Source organism: Aricia agestis, chromosome 9 (assembly GCF_905147365.1).
Source record: "Aricia agestis chromosome 9, ilAriAges1.1, whole genome shotgun sequence".
NCBI lineage: Eukaryota > Metazoa > Arthropoda > Insecta > Lepidoptera > Lycaenidae > Aricia > Aricia agestis.
This window is the reverse complement of record NC_056414.1, coordinates 3,335,482-3,349,804: the sequence shown is the minus strand read 5'-3', so window position 1 is coordinate 3,349,804 and position 14,323 is coordinate 3,335,482. Positions and strand designations below refer to the sequence as shown.

General features: G+C 37.7%; 1 protein-coding gene across 2 annotated transcripts in view; it reads left to right on the top strand.

The window, feature by feature from the left end:
- Window positions 1-14,323, top strand: part of LOC121730528 (protein bunched, class 2/F/G isoform-like) — a 182,784-nt gene that overhangs the window by 47,369 nt on the left and 121,092 nt on the right. The gene's annotated exons all lie outside the window — the stretch shown is intronic.

Below are 14,323 nucleotides of genomic sequence, written 5' to 3'. Positions count from 1 at the left end.
GCGTGGATGTCGGTTACCGCTGCAATTTGCAAAAAGCCTACCCAGGAAAGACACGGTCAGCAAAATGATTCCCAGGTTTATTCACAGACACCGACATTAACATCGACGACGCAGTCATTATGCGCAGGCTGTAAGATTATCTTTCTGTGGGTGTTAAAGTTGTTAATGATGAGAATATTTAAATGTGTATAATTAATTAATAATTAATAAGTTTTCACTTCTGACGGTAGTCCCGGAGTGCAACCCGTTGCGTTGTTTAAGGATAGATTTAAACTAAAGCGATTATTGTAGAGCTTCTCTATAAACAACATTTGACGTTTAGTTCTTTTCGTAGCAAAATATACTGATGGTCGGGAGCCCCGACTCGTAATAGGGCGTTGGAGAACCATGCTTCGGCAAGAATGGGCCGGCTCGACCGGAGAAATACCACGGGCTCACAGAAAACCGGCGTGAAACAGCGCTTGCAATTGGTTTTCGCCGAGTGAGTGAATTTACCGGACGCCTAATCCCCTACCCTTTTCCCTTCCCTACCCTCTCTTATTCCTTCCCTACCCTCCCCTATTCCCTTCCCTGCCTTCCACTATTACCATATTCCCTCTTAAAAGACCGGCAACGCACCTGCAGCTCTTCTGATCCCGCGAGTGTCCACGGGCGACGGAAGTTGCTTTCCATCAGGAGACCCGATTGCTCGTTTGCCCCCTTATTTCATAAAAAAAGGGTAATATTGTAAAGTTGCCCATACGTAAAAGTACTGTATTCTTTTTAACCGACTTCCAAAAAGGAGGAGGTTATAACTTCGCCGTTTGTTGACCGATTTTCATGATTCTTTTGTTGTTGTACAGGGTTGAATTCGAATTTGGTACCATGTTCACAAAAGTGGTGATCTGATGATGGTGTCCATGAGAAATAGAGAGGACTCCTTGAAATTTGTATAGAAACATATAGTAATTTCGATTTTTTCTGAAGCATTTGAGGTAAATGCTACTAAAAAGTAAGACTTCGTACCAGGTTATACCCTAGATCCGAAGGTACCGAACAGATCTTTTGAATCCCTATAGATACAGGTTCGGGGATTTCGGCATTGCTTAAACAACTGAAAGCATAAGCCAACACATCAATTTGATTGATCATTATAATCACAACCATAATTACACAATGGGTCATCACATTATAACCCAATTAGTGGTACTTTTACTTCAAACGAATGAAATTGTAGTACAGAATTCGTTGAGATTTAGTCGAATTCTGAAAAAGGACTAATGAAGAATAATAATTATTGCATACTTTTTAGGTCATTTTAAGAATATTGTTTTTTCCTTGGAAGTCGGGTTAAATTTTTTGTTAAAAAATAATAATCGTAAATTTATTCCTACTAATTTGAATGGTTGACCCTGGGATTTATTTATCGTTAGTGCAAAATAATTTTTTTCAGGAAATTGGAGCCTTTTACTTTACTTAAAGGCAAATCAGTAGGGATCATTGGTATTCTTGGTATATGAGCTAATTCACCAGCTGCAGGGCCGGCCATAATCTTCGCACATCTTGCGCTTTGGTACTTAGCGCCCACTTCGAAACGGGCGTACATCGCAATTTTTAATTTCGCCATAACTTCTAAACCAAACGTCCAATTTTAATCATTTACAGACAAAATATTATCTACACGAACTATACTTAGTGATGAAATAATTTATTTTGATAAGGATTAGCATGAGTAAAATAAATGCGTTTAAATGTAGTCCAAAAAAAATCAAGATCCTACTAATATTATAAAGGCGAAAGTTTGTTTGGACGTATGGATGTGTGGATGTTTGTTACTCTTTCACGCAAAAACTACTGAACGGATTTTAATGAAACTCTACAATAATATAGCTTATACATTAGAATAACATATAGGCTACAATTTTTACCGACTTTCAAAATGGGGGAGGTGTTATGTTCCTTTTCTTATATTCAACGATTACTCCGCCGTTTGTTAACCGATTTTCAAAATTTTCCTTTTGGTATATCCCTATATACCAAAAGAAAAATTTTGAAAATCTTGAAAATTATACCCTTATCATCCCAATATTTTGGTAATATATTCACAAAAGTGGTGATCTGATTAAGGATCCATAAGTAATCGAGGTAACTCCTCAAAACTTATGGGGAAACATGTAGTGACTTCGGTTTCGTGAGAAGTATTCTAAGCATATGCTACCAACAAGTAAGATTTTGCACCGAGGTATACCTGGTATACCGTGGTTCGGAAGGTGCTGAGAGAACTCCTGATTCTTTATAGATACAAGTTTGGGAGTTTCGGCGTTGTTTTAAGAACGGAAAGCATATGCTACTATGCAAATTACATTCATCATCATCATCACTACCATATTATACCATTTCATAGTATCGAGACTCGAGTTTGTCAAGTGATAATTTAAAGAAAATCTACCTAATATTATAAACCTGAAGAGTATGTTTGCTTGAACGCGTCAATCTCAGGAACTACAGGTCCGATTTAAAAACTTATCTCAGTGTTAGATAATATAATAATACTCCCCACACCGGTTTCGGTGACGGTGGCCGGTTTCATTGAAACCAGGCCAGGTACGCAGGAGTAATTTTATAGTGCCCAAGTGTGTGCGCAGTACACAAGAGCACTCTCTATTCCTTTTACTCTCATAACCCAGTGGGACGGAAGACCGACACGACTGGCGAGAGATCAGGCGCAGGACCGACTTCTTACATGCCCATCCGACGCATGGATCATCTTACTTGTCAGACAATCAGGTGATCAGCCTGCATTGTCCTAACCAAACTTGGAAATAACATGTTTCCAACGCGGGAATCGAACCCACGACCTCCGGAGTCGAGAGCGACGCTCTAACCACTAGACCACGGAGGCGTTAAGTTAAGTGTTAGATAGCTCATTTATCGAGTAAGACTATAGGCTATATTATATTATCACGCTAAGACTAATACGATCGAAGAAACTCAGGAAAATGTGGGAAAAACGGGGGAAATATTAGAAATTACGAACTAATGGAGCAATTTTTAGGGCAATAATTGGCACAGATTTAGAGTAGACCAAGTGAAGGGACTAGGGACATAAGCTATTTTTTATGGGAAAATGTACGGTTTCCGTAAAATTTCTACTTTACGCGGGCGAAGCCGCGCGGGACATCTAGTTTTAAAAAAAAAAAGTGGTTGTGCCTCAATCGACATAGATAGGTATAGTGTGTCGCGAACATTTTTGTAGATATTTATAAGATCTACATTTACTTAGAACATTGTATAGTTCTATCTTTTATAGTTTAGGCAGCGTACGCAAAATAAGTAAGTTTTCTGGTTGATTTTCTGACACAAGGTGAAAACCTTGTGTCAGAAAAACCAAAATATCTTACGGAACCCTATATTTTCCATAATAAAAAGTAGCCTATGTTACTCGTAAATAATGTAGCTTTCGAATGGTGAAAGAATTTTTAAAATCGGTCCAGTAGTTTTTGAGCCTATTCATTACAATTAAACAAACAAACAAACAAAGTTTACCTCTTTATTATAGTAGTATAGATTATGTTTAGCCCCAATTTCACCAACGTATGTTAGTGTTAACAGCTTGTTAAAATGTCATGTCTTCTCTTTCATTCATAAGAAAAATGAAAGAGGTAACGTGATACTAATTCGAGCGTTAACTTTGACAGTCGTTGGTGAAATTGGGGCTTAGCTCTACATTCTACATAATTATAACTAGGCGCCAAAATTCGTTTATCGCGCGGGAACCGTACATATTTCTGGGATAAAAAGTATCCTATGTCCTTTTCCGGAATTCAAAGTATCTCCATATCAAAGTTCAGCAAAATCGGCTTAGCGGTTTGGGCGTAAAGAGATAACAGACAGACACGTTTCACATTTATAATATTAGTATGGATATTTCACACTAGAACAAGTGAATAAAAGTTAGAAAGGATTTACATCACATCACAGATTAGTCGCGTCGCACATGCAAATTGCCATCGGACGCGTCCTGCGCGATCAAAATTCAATTACAAACAACGGCATGGGTCCGCCCTTGGTCCTCTTCGGTGACCTATTTGTCGTGTTTACAGATGGATCGTGATGCATTTTCCAATTGATCCCGTGCACCGAAATAGAACATCCGTTCGCAGATATCTCCTGGCTGATTGTTTCTATAATACGCTGATACGCTTCGGTTGCTGCATTGTTCTCGTCTTTTATGTATGGTCTGGTTGAATTGATTTTGCGTTTGTTACGTTATCTGTAGCGTGATTTGTGATAGTGAACTTTGAAGACTTTTTTTAGCTGAATGCGTATGTTTTAAATATGAAGGTCATTTCTATATTTTATGCTTGCTGTAGAAAATTGTTTTGTTGTTGAAAACCTGTGACAATCCGTCACAGGTTTCGAATGATTGTTACATCACCATGATTTGGGCTCACGCATATCTGCTCTGTATTTGGGTACCATTTCTTTCCTCTATATCCTCAAGAGGCCCTCGCGCAAATACTTTCAAACGGTTTCGTCAAGTAGACGGCTTGTGACGAAAATTGTTTTATGTAACGTTCACGTTTTGTCGTAATTCGTATCGCACGGGCGAAAATTTTGCGATAAGTGTTTATTTTCATTTTATAGACGTGACGTACCTTCGGGCAATGTGTGCGGATATTATGGCAGTTTATTTAGTCATTGACAGTTATCGCGCAAGTTCTGAGGAATTATAAGGAACTAGATGAGGCATGCAACTCCGTTGCGCCAAAACTCGTTTACCGCGCATCCCTAAATCCCAGCCTAAGTTCTAACATCCATAATATTATATAGTATGGATGAAAGGCTAGGATTTAGGGATGCGGTAGTTGAACGTGGCAATGCATTCGGGTGCTCTCTAGCCTATACTTCAAAGGTCGAGCGCTATGTAAAGATTTAAAAAAAACGCTTAAGCTTCCCTTTTTATGCATAATAATAAGATCACCCTACGTTTGCACGTGTCTGTTTTGTCTGGCCTCTCAAGAGGTGATGACTTGCTAACGTAATATGGACGGCGAATATGTTTGTGAATATGTAAGCAGCTGAGGTCAACAGCAGACGAGGTCGGCCATTACAACCGGTCGGCGCTATGTGGCCGGACTTATGGGAATTCCGCGGATGCTTTCCTGTTGACATACCACCATGCTCTCGTCCAGTGTTCCATATCTGCAAAGATCTATCGAAGGCTCTAGAAAATCTGGAAGATTTTTCTAGATTCTCTAGCGCTGTGTTATATTCGAGATAGGATTAGTGAAGCTTGCGTTTTCAATAAGTTCTCACCAGTTCTCTTCTTCGGGAATATGCATTCGGCGGTAAAATTTTTACGTTTACGTCCGTACTGTAGGTAGGTAATAAAAATCATAATTTATTATTTATCGGAACCAAGTTTTATGCTTGTCAAATTAAATTTCATTGCTTGCGTTTTATTAATGATGTCATCTCATTGATTCGGTTTAAAACATGATACAACTTGTCGAGAGCCAATTAGGTGCTTTGCTTTGAGCCTTCAAGCTTCGAGGTTCTGTGAGAAGAGCGTTTTTCCGGTATAAAAAAATTATGATAGCCAAGCTTTTCCACTTATTTTTTAAGAATACTTACGTTCATGTTTTCTATAAGTATTCTTTTTGATCTAGCGGCATTGGAAAGTAAAACTTTTTTTAATAATAGAGGTAAAGTATAGTAATAAGTATAACATATTATATACGTAATTAACATAAACTAATTGTTATTTGATTATTTATTATGATAAACTGTATTATTTTACAGAAAATTTGCGTGTTGTTTTGCCATTAAACACAAATTGGTAGTTAGACTTTAGATTAATGCCTATTAGCCTAAAAGCTTATTGATTAGCCTTGTGAACGATTCGGCGAAGAATTCTATCACACTCGTCGTTAGGCGTTGTGGCGCTAATTCTATTGGCTCTATCATATTGATGTCATGGACTCGACTTAGGAACAACTCGTATGTGCAGAAGCGTCACCCACGTTTATATAGTTCTTGTATTTCAATATTTGACTAAATCAGTAATAGCCTAAGAAAATTAAGCCGAAAATGGACGATCAGCGGAAATAATTCGTGTAGTTTTGAAAATCGCTACAGTTATTCCTTGAGATATCCAGATAAACATATCGAAAATCCCCAAGGGTGGGGGGTGAGCTAAAGGTGTAGGGGGGGGTCAAAGGACCCTTTTTTTAGATTTTAGCTCATAAGTCTAAAACCTGCACAAATAGCGTAACGGTTACTTCTAGGAAAACATTCTACATAAAATTTCCTTTAAATTTGATCCTATAATTTTTTTTGTATGGTCGATACTTTAGAAGTTACAGAGTGTTCAACTTTATATAGGTATAAAAAATGAGACGGTTTTATAAATAAAATAAAATTGGTATGTTTTCAAAATGTATTCAAAACTAGAAAATAATAATTAGACAGTCTTAATTAAATCAATAATTTTCTTCTACTACATCATCATCATCTTCACCTTCTATATCTACCAAATCTACAGGTACGCCATTTGTACACGAACCCAAGCAGCCGTTGCATACTAGACTGCACGTGATACCAGCTTTTCGGCATCCACAATTACCAGTGCAATCACTTTTGCAGCGACAAAATATTGACTTCAGCACGGTGTCAGGAGCTGGAGGATCATGAGTGGTAACAGGCTCGAGGTTTCCATCAGCTCCTCGCTTCCATCCCCACATTTCAGGAGGCAGTGCGTTACCTAACCACTCTTGTACTTGGTGGAACACTCGGAATGAGTGAAATTTTGCTGATCCTTTTGTAGGTGGGAGAGAGGAAAGATCTGGTTTGGATTTGGTGCTGGATTTGACAAAAACTGAGTATCGATGTCTGTTAAGATCAAGCTGATCAGTGGCTGCACGATACATCGTCAAAAACATCCTTTCTCCTGACTCTGCTATTTCTTCAGATGTTGATGTTGGATTGTAGAAGATGGCGGCAATATCCTTGATTTTTGGTTTTTGATCAAATAGCTTAACAACTGACACTTTGCCTTTCCTGTAAATAGCTGAAGTTGTGTCGCGCCAGGTAAGAAAGGAAAGAGAAGCATTTGCACTGCTTACGTATAGCGTCGTCCCTATCGCTCGTAGCTCTTCGATATTAGGCACACATACAAAACGTGTGGAAAGAGTGACTAGCATGGAATTAGTAAGAACTTCGTACAGCTGGAAAGCTTACTGTGCATTAAGCATGCGACGAGCGAGAGGTCATTAATCTTGGTCTGTCCCTTTCAAACTAGTGTAACCATGCTTCTTGCCTATGTGTAAATCTTAAGACATTTTAAAAGAAAATCGCACAACTGAGAAGCTCAGTTTAGTAACAATTATTGAAATTAAATAATATTAAACTGAAGCAGGAAAGCGCAGTATTAAAACAGGTCGTTTATATAATATTTATGCCTTATTTTATCGTTTTCTACGAAAAATGCTTTTTTCAATTTACTACCAATGTATTATCGTATATTTTACATGGCAATTGTGCGAAAGGGACAAACCAAGAAAATCGATTTCTCGCTCGTGCTCGCTACTATAAGGAGATATTAGTTAATAAAAATAATACTTTAGCACATGGAAGTAAGGTTCATTTTAATATTTCAAAATGATGAAGTAAGCCTTCCAGCTGTATAGTACTTCCTAATTCCATGGTGACTAGTCTAACGTTTTGTAATAATAGCAGCTAGGACAAATAATAATTATCTGTGAATAGCAGGTATTTGAATCAGAATAAGTTGTTTTCTTAGTCTCGGACGTTCGATGCGTGTTATTTTCGAGATTCGCACTTTTGAGGAATTTGACCCCCCCTGTAGTTCCTAAAGTATCGACCGTACAAAAAAATTTATAGGACATAATTTAGAGGAAATTTTATGTAGAAAATTTTCCTAGAAGTAACCGTAATGCTATTTGTGCAGGTTTTTTACTTATGAGCAAAAACCTAAAAAAAGGGTCCTTTGACCCCCCCCTACACTCTTAGCTCACCCCCCACCCTTGAGGACTTTTGACATGTTCATCTGGATATCACAAGGAATAACTGTAGCGATTTTCAAAACTACACGAAATATTTCCGCTGATTTTATTAATTTGATCGTACTATAAATAATTGACCTATCCAAAGGCAGGTGCATCGTGTCTGCCTGACATTTATCTCGTAACGCTCAACCGATTTGAAAAAAGTACTTTGAGTCTCGGGAAACACGACTCAGTTTTAGTCGGGTCGTATTGTAGGTTTAAATACTAATCGTTGTTGTACTGTAACTGTTATAGTACCTTAATTCACAATAGACATAACGACCAGTAGTTCGACTGCAAAGAGACGGACAGGTTTAAATATCTGTCAAATTCGTCGGGTTTCACTAGGATTATGAACGGAATGTGCCTCGCGCTGGCTGATATAACTTATTTTTAAATATTTAAAATAAAGTATTCAAAATTGGATTCTGTCAATTTTAATCACATGTGCCAAAACACAAACAACAATACGACCAAAGAGGAACACGTCCATCGAATATGTCATAGTTTTAAATTCGTAGGTGACACCATGATGTGTGTTAACAACCCTAGCGACGATTTTCGTCATAATACGTCAAATTTAAAAATTTCAACATCAGTTCTAAGTCGGTATACTCTATCATTCTGTCTACTCTGCTTAAGTGTTGTGACTTAACATTTCATTATGAATCAATTCTTCTATAAAAATAAATTAAAAATTTTTTTAGTATCGCTAAAACTCGAGAACGGCTGAACCGATTGGACTATTTTCTGTCTCGAAATGTTCGTGGAAGTCCAGTGAAGGTATAACTATGTTAAGAGGAAAGTAAGGAGAAGTTCACCGGGTCATCTAGTATACAATATAGTATACTAAGGGCCTGTTTCACCACTTTTTGATAAGTGTCGGATAGGCTATCCATAACTTAACTTGACAGATAGAGTATGGAGCAACTGTCAAATATGTTGTGGATAGCCTATCCGGCGCGGTACCTTATCAAGAAGTGGTGAAACAGGCCCTTACTCCTTAGTCACCCCTTAGTTAAGTGATTAGTGACAACCCTAGTGGAGCGCCATTTAATACGTAGAGCTACTAATTATGCGCAGATAGGACGTCACATTAATTGTTATAAAGGAACATTCATGTTATGTTTGGTTGAATCTAGCTTTAGTTAACATTTGTTTTTTTTTTAATTCAACTGGGGCGGCTTAAGGAAAAGAGATTTGCGACCTTTCACTAAAGCTAGTCAATGAAAAATATGAATTGTAGATAATGCCAATATATTAATATGTATTTAGCTAAAATATGTTTTTTTATTAATATTTATTCTAATTCCTATACTAATAACTTTCAGATCGGTTGAGTAGGTAAGTACCTAGTTTATGCGTAAAAGCGTAACAAACAAACTTAAATTTACATTTTGATATGATTTAAAAATAGGTAAAAAGCAGATTAGAAATAATTCAAATACGGTGCTGCTTGTTAAGTCGTTACCGAGAATATAATAATGTGATGAACATAAATAGAATATTTCGTAAATTGTCCGTAGGTAGGTACTCGTATAATGTGTTACTTCACGGTTTTTGAAAAGAGTTTTCTTAGAATTATGTATCATTACACTTGCGACACTCCACACACGTGCCTCATCATCATCAACACCTGTCAAACGTCTGGTTTGTTGTTTACAAAAAATAACCTATTTAGGCAGTTTTTTTTAATTCTTATAAAAACTTGGTTTTAATTAGACTCTGTGTCAAAAGAAAAAGGAAAGGAGAGTTATTACTATGTAACGTTGTTGACGTAGGAGAGCCATGCTTCGGCACGAATGGGCCGGCTCGACCGGAGAGATACCACGTCCTCACAGAAAACTGGCGTGAAACAGCGCTTCCGCTGTGTTTCGCCGAGTAAGTGAGTTTACCGGAGGCCCAATCCCCTACCCTTTTCCTTTCCCTACCCTCCCCTATTTCCTTCCGTACCCTCCCCTATTCCCTTCCGTACCCACCCCTATTCCCTTCCGTACCCACCCCTATTCCCTTCCGTACCCTCCCCTATTACCCCTTAGAAGGCCGGCAACGCACCTGCAGCTCTTCTGATGCTGCGAGTGTCCATGGGCGACGGAAGTTGCTTTCCATCAGGTGACCCGTCTGCTCGTTTGCCCCCTTATTTCATTAAAAAAAAAAAAAACAATTTCCTCCTTTATATAATTCTCCCTATACTCTAGTTTCTAGTCTCTACTGAGTAGAGACTACTCTGTCGATAACTCTTTCCTCTTTACATTATGTACTTTATATTGGTGTAGACTGTAGATGAAAATATCACTGGGATAAAAATTGTTTTTTAGCTAGGTAGATAGTAGATACGTTCTTAAATAGAAAATTGTAAGGAAAACCTCCTCGAAAGTGTTGACAATTCGACTAATTGCCAGTTCCCTGATTGTGAAGGAGGATAAGGTTATCTAGCGTCCAATAGAATGTGTAAATAATTGGTCATAATTCGATTAAACTCTCAGGTTTCCGTGCGGCATTCATAATAAGGGGCTTATGTTCGATCTCAATCAATCATAATATACATATATGTAGATAGTTAGGTAAAAGGTAACTGGGTATAGGTTATAGCAGGCACCAGTCTATGTCAGCGGCTACCTTCCATGCTTCCAAGTATAATTATAATTGGCAGTCATCGAAACTTTTTACTACCTACAAAAAGTAGCCCATCGCAAAACGCCCGTATTCGGCCGCAAAAATCCTCTGTTCGCGCACTTATTTAGTGTATTATAATTACACAACTAATATTATTTGCGCGTCTCCAGTCTCTTATATAGTAGATAGAGCATCATTGCGGGGTGAGCAGGTGTTTTGTATAAATTTTTTAAGACACAGCGTATATATGTGATCGAAGCACACATAATATTTTGACAGCGGTGGGAATGTGTGGTGGACCCATAAAGTTAATATACCTAGCGGAAATATAATTAACTTTATGGGTGGGCCTAAGCCCGTTAAAAAAACTTGGAACTTACCCCACTGATGGACTATAACGTGTCACTTGTGACTTCTGTGGTGGTGATGATGACGAAGACACTTGTTAGCCCACACGTGCCGGATGCCGTGTGATTGTATACAATCAACAATATAATCGCATCATGAATGAAAATCACCGCATGGGCGAATGTGATCTAACCGCTCGCGTTTAGGGCCTTGTCGCACTCGAGAGCTGGTAGCCATTTTGCTGAAATTTGACTAAAAGCTTTGAGTCCTTATTCTCATGTCATGAATTTCGCTTCGTAAGATTATTATGTACTAGACGTTCCGCGCGGCTTCGCCCGCGTAAATTAGATATTTCACAGATAAATTAGTCTACAAAAAATAGCCTAATATAACCCTTCACGTTGTCTACTTCTTATCTGTGCCAAATAACAGAAAAATTGATCCAGTAGTTCGCGAGAAGAGAGAGTTCCCTTTCAAATAATTTCCCCCGTTCTTTTCTACATTCTCTTATTAGTCTTAGTGTGATAAAATATAGCCTATAGTCTTCCTCGATAAATGGGCTATCTGGGAAATAATTTTTCAAATCGGACCTGTAGTGTAGTAGTTCCTGAGATTAGCGCATTCAAACAAACAAACTCTTCCGCTTTATCATATTAGTATAGATATACACTATGTGTTTGGCCCCCTAATCGCCAGACAATCGCCAAGCCGGCGGCCTTTACTACCAACACTAACACTAACAGCTAACACTGTACGTGTACAGGGTACACCTCAAATTGTATATATTTAGTGTTCAGAGTATTTAATAATATTCACTCTAAATTTCCACAGCTTTACTGGGTTACTCCCTATTTTCAAAAAACCCTTTGTAATGTTTGTTGATGTACGAAGAATTAATATTTTATTATACTCTACTCGTTCAAATTGCAATTATTATTTGTAAATTGTAGTACATAATGTTACGATATGAAGCTAATAAACTGTTGTATTTTGTTGCAGGTACTATGGCGGTCAGAGACGCGCACAGTGAGTCATACGAATGTTGCTTCATGACGTATCAATGGAGTAGAAACGTTGTGGAAATAAGTCAAGATACAAGACATAGTATACTTCCAACTGACTTCTCAGACGATTAGGCTGAAACTTTAATTAATATAGTCAACTATTTAGTAATATGCGGCGTGATTCTCAGACAAATGTCGTTTCAAATGCATACTGTAAATGCCCAAATGACACGACCCGTAATCGTAATGTTATTCGAGTATTGAAAATCGAGCCCAATATGCACTGTATAATTACCCTGGAATGCAAAGTTTCAGAGCGCTGAAAGACTGTACATCGATTCTCCTAGTTAAATCTTACATTTGAAGCTGTCTTGATAAATCACTAATCAGCTATTCACATAAAACGCCAAACCGACTAATCACTAAGCAACTGTTGCTCGTTCTCGGAAAATCCATATTATGCATATTTCCATACTATTATTATTATAAATGCGAAAGTGTATCTGTCTGTCTGTTACCTTTCGATTTTGCCGGGGTACTTTGAGCCCCGGCAAAAAGACAAAGGATAATATTTTTTATCTCGGAAAAAATGTACGGTTTCCGCTCGATAACGAATTTTGGTGCAACGGAGGTGCGGGCGACATATTCTAGTCAGTTTATCTTTCAAACTCCTGTCAAAGACCCTTAGAAACTGAACATAATTTTTTGTTTCAGTCACAAATAACACAAAAGTTTGTGTTACTATGTGTAATGTATGATTGTTTACACACGGAACACATGCGTGACGTCAATTCATTAATTCCAATATGTAGTGATAACATACGTCAGATAATGATGATGAAACTTTCATACTACTTTCGTTCATGTATGACGATAATACGTCCCTTATATTAGTGTATTGGTAAAGTTCAATACATTGAAAGGTACTGTCCAGTTAAAGAAAAAGGAAATTGTTACAGTAAGGTTTTGTGCGATCGAGTCTGCGGCGCCCATACAGTCGGGATGGCGATTGGCGCGGCCATGTCGTCTGCGATCTCCCTTACAATAATTTTAGAAGTATAAGTTTTAACACCTATTTAGTATTCCCAAGATTTTGTTTTTTTTTTTTTTTTATCCGAAAACAGAAAAACGCTCTGGCCTCACGGCTCACAGCAATATACACCTAAATACTAAACGTAGTAACCGTACTTACTGTATACTCGTTATTTGAGAAGCATCTTTCACAAAATTCAATGTAATTTTTTGTTGGTGTTTTAAAACAATTACCGAAAAAAATTCTGTAACAGTTCCAATATTGAAAGCAAAACAATTAAGTGAATTCCGCCCGCGAAAAATAACGCTCACAAAACACCTCTTGATAAATCGTTCTGACGGTTTGTTTTGGTTCGTTGGAAGTCTAATTAATAACGTGTCCATTGATTCGATTCATTAGGCAACATTCTTAGAATAAGCACATCACTATAGTATTTTGTTATCTGTATAGCTAGTGTGTTTTCGTGCTATATTTAGTCTCGATTTATATTTTAATATGCTTCCGCGCTAACGAGCGGTTTGGCCGTGGAACGAGATCACAAACAAATTTTAACTAATAAGGGTGGGTTGCACCAACTTACTTTAACTATAACAAAATGTCAACTGAACTGTCAAATCCTTAGTAAAATCCCATAATGGACGCCATATTTGACGATAACTTTAACCTTAACTATAACTACGCCTCTGGTGCAACCCACCCTATTATTACTATTTACTATGTAACTATTTATTTGAATAGCGCCGCGATCGCGCTGTCGTTTACATACATTGATTGCTTGTGATTTCGCGGTGGAGCCGCCAAACCGCGCGTTCAGGCGGACGCATATAATTATAGAGCCTTAAAACCAATTCTCGGTACTGAAATTTGACAGTTTGATACATCATGTTATTTCACTCTCATATTATGCGATACGATACGTGTAAGAATGGGATAGCATGATCGCCAAGAGTCGTCAAGTTATAGTTACGAAAATTGCACATACAGTATAGCTAGTATAAGGTTTAAGGACCATTATGACGCCATGCAAGTGCAATAATGGTGTTTGGATGGTGTCTCTATGGTGTCCTGTTCCCGCCAAGAGCGAGCGACAGACATGTCCCATGGGTTTAGGTCTACGTGTGGTTTATTTTAATGGCAAGGCTACCATTTTATTTTTTGTTTGACACACATCACCATTGAACATTGTACCTTTATGAGTTACTTAATATTTGGTGTTCGCTTTATGTTAATTACACGATAAAAATTAAACAAACACTACAGATTTAAGCGAAAAA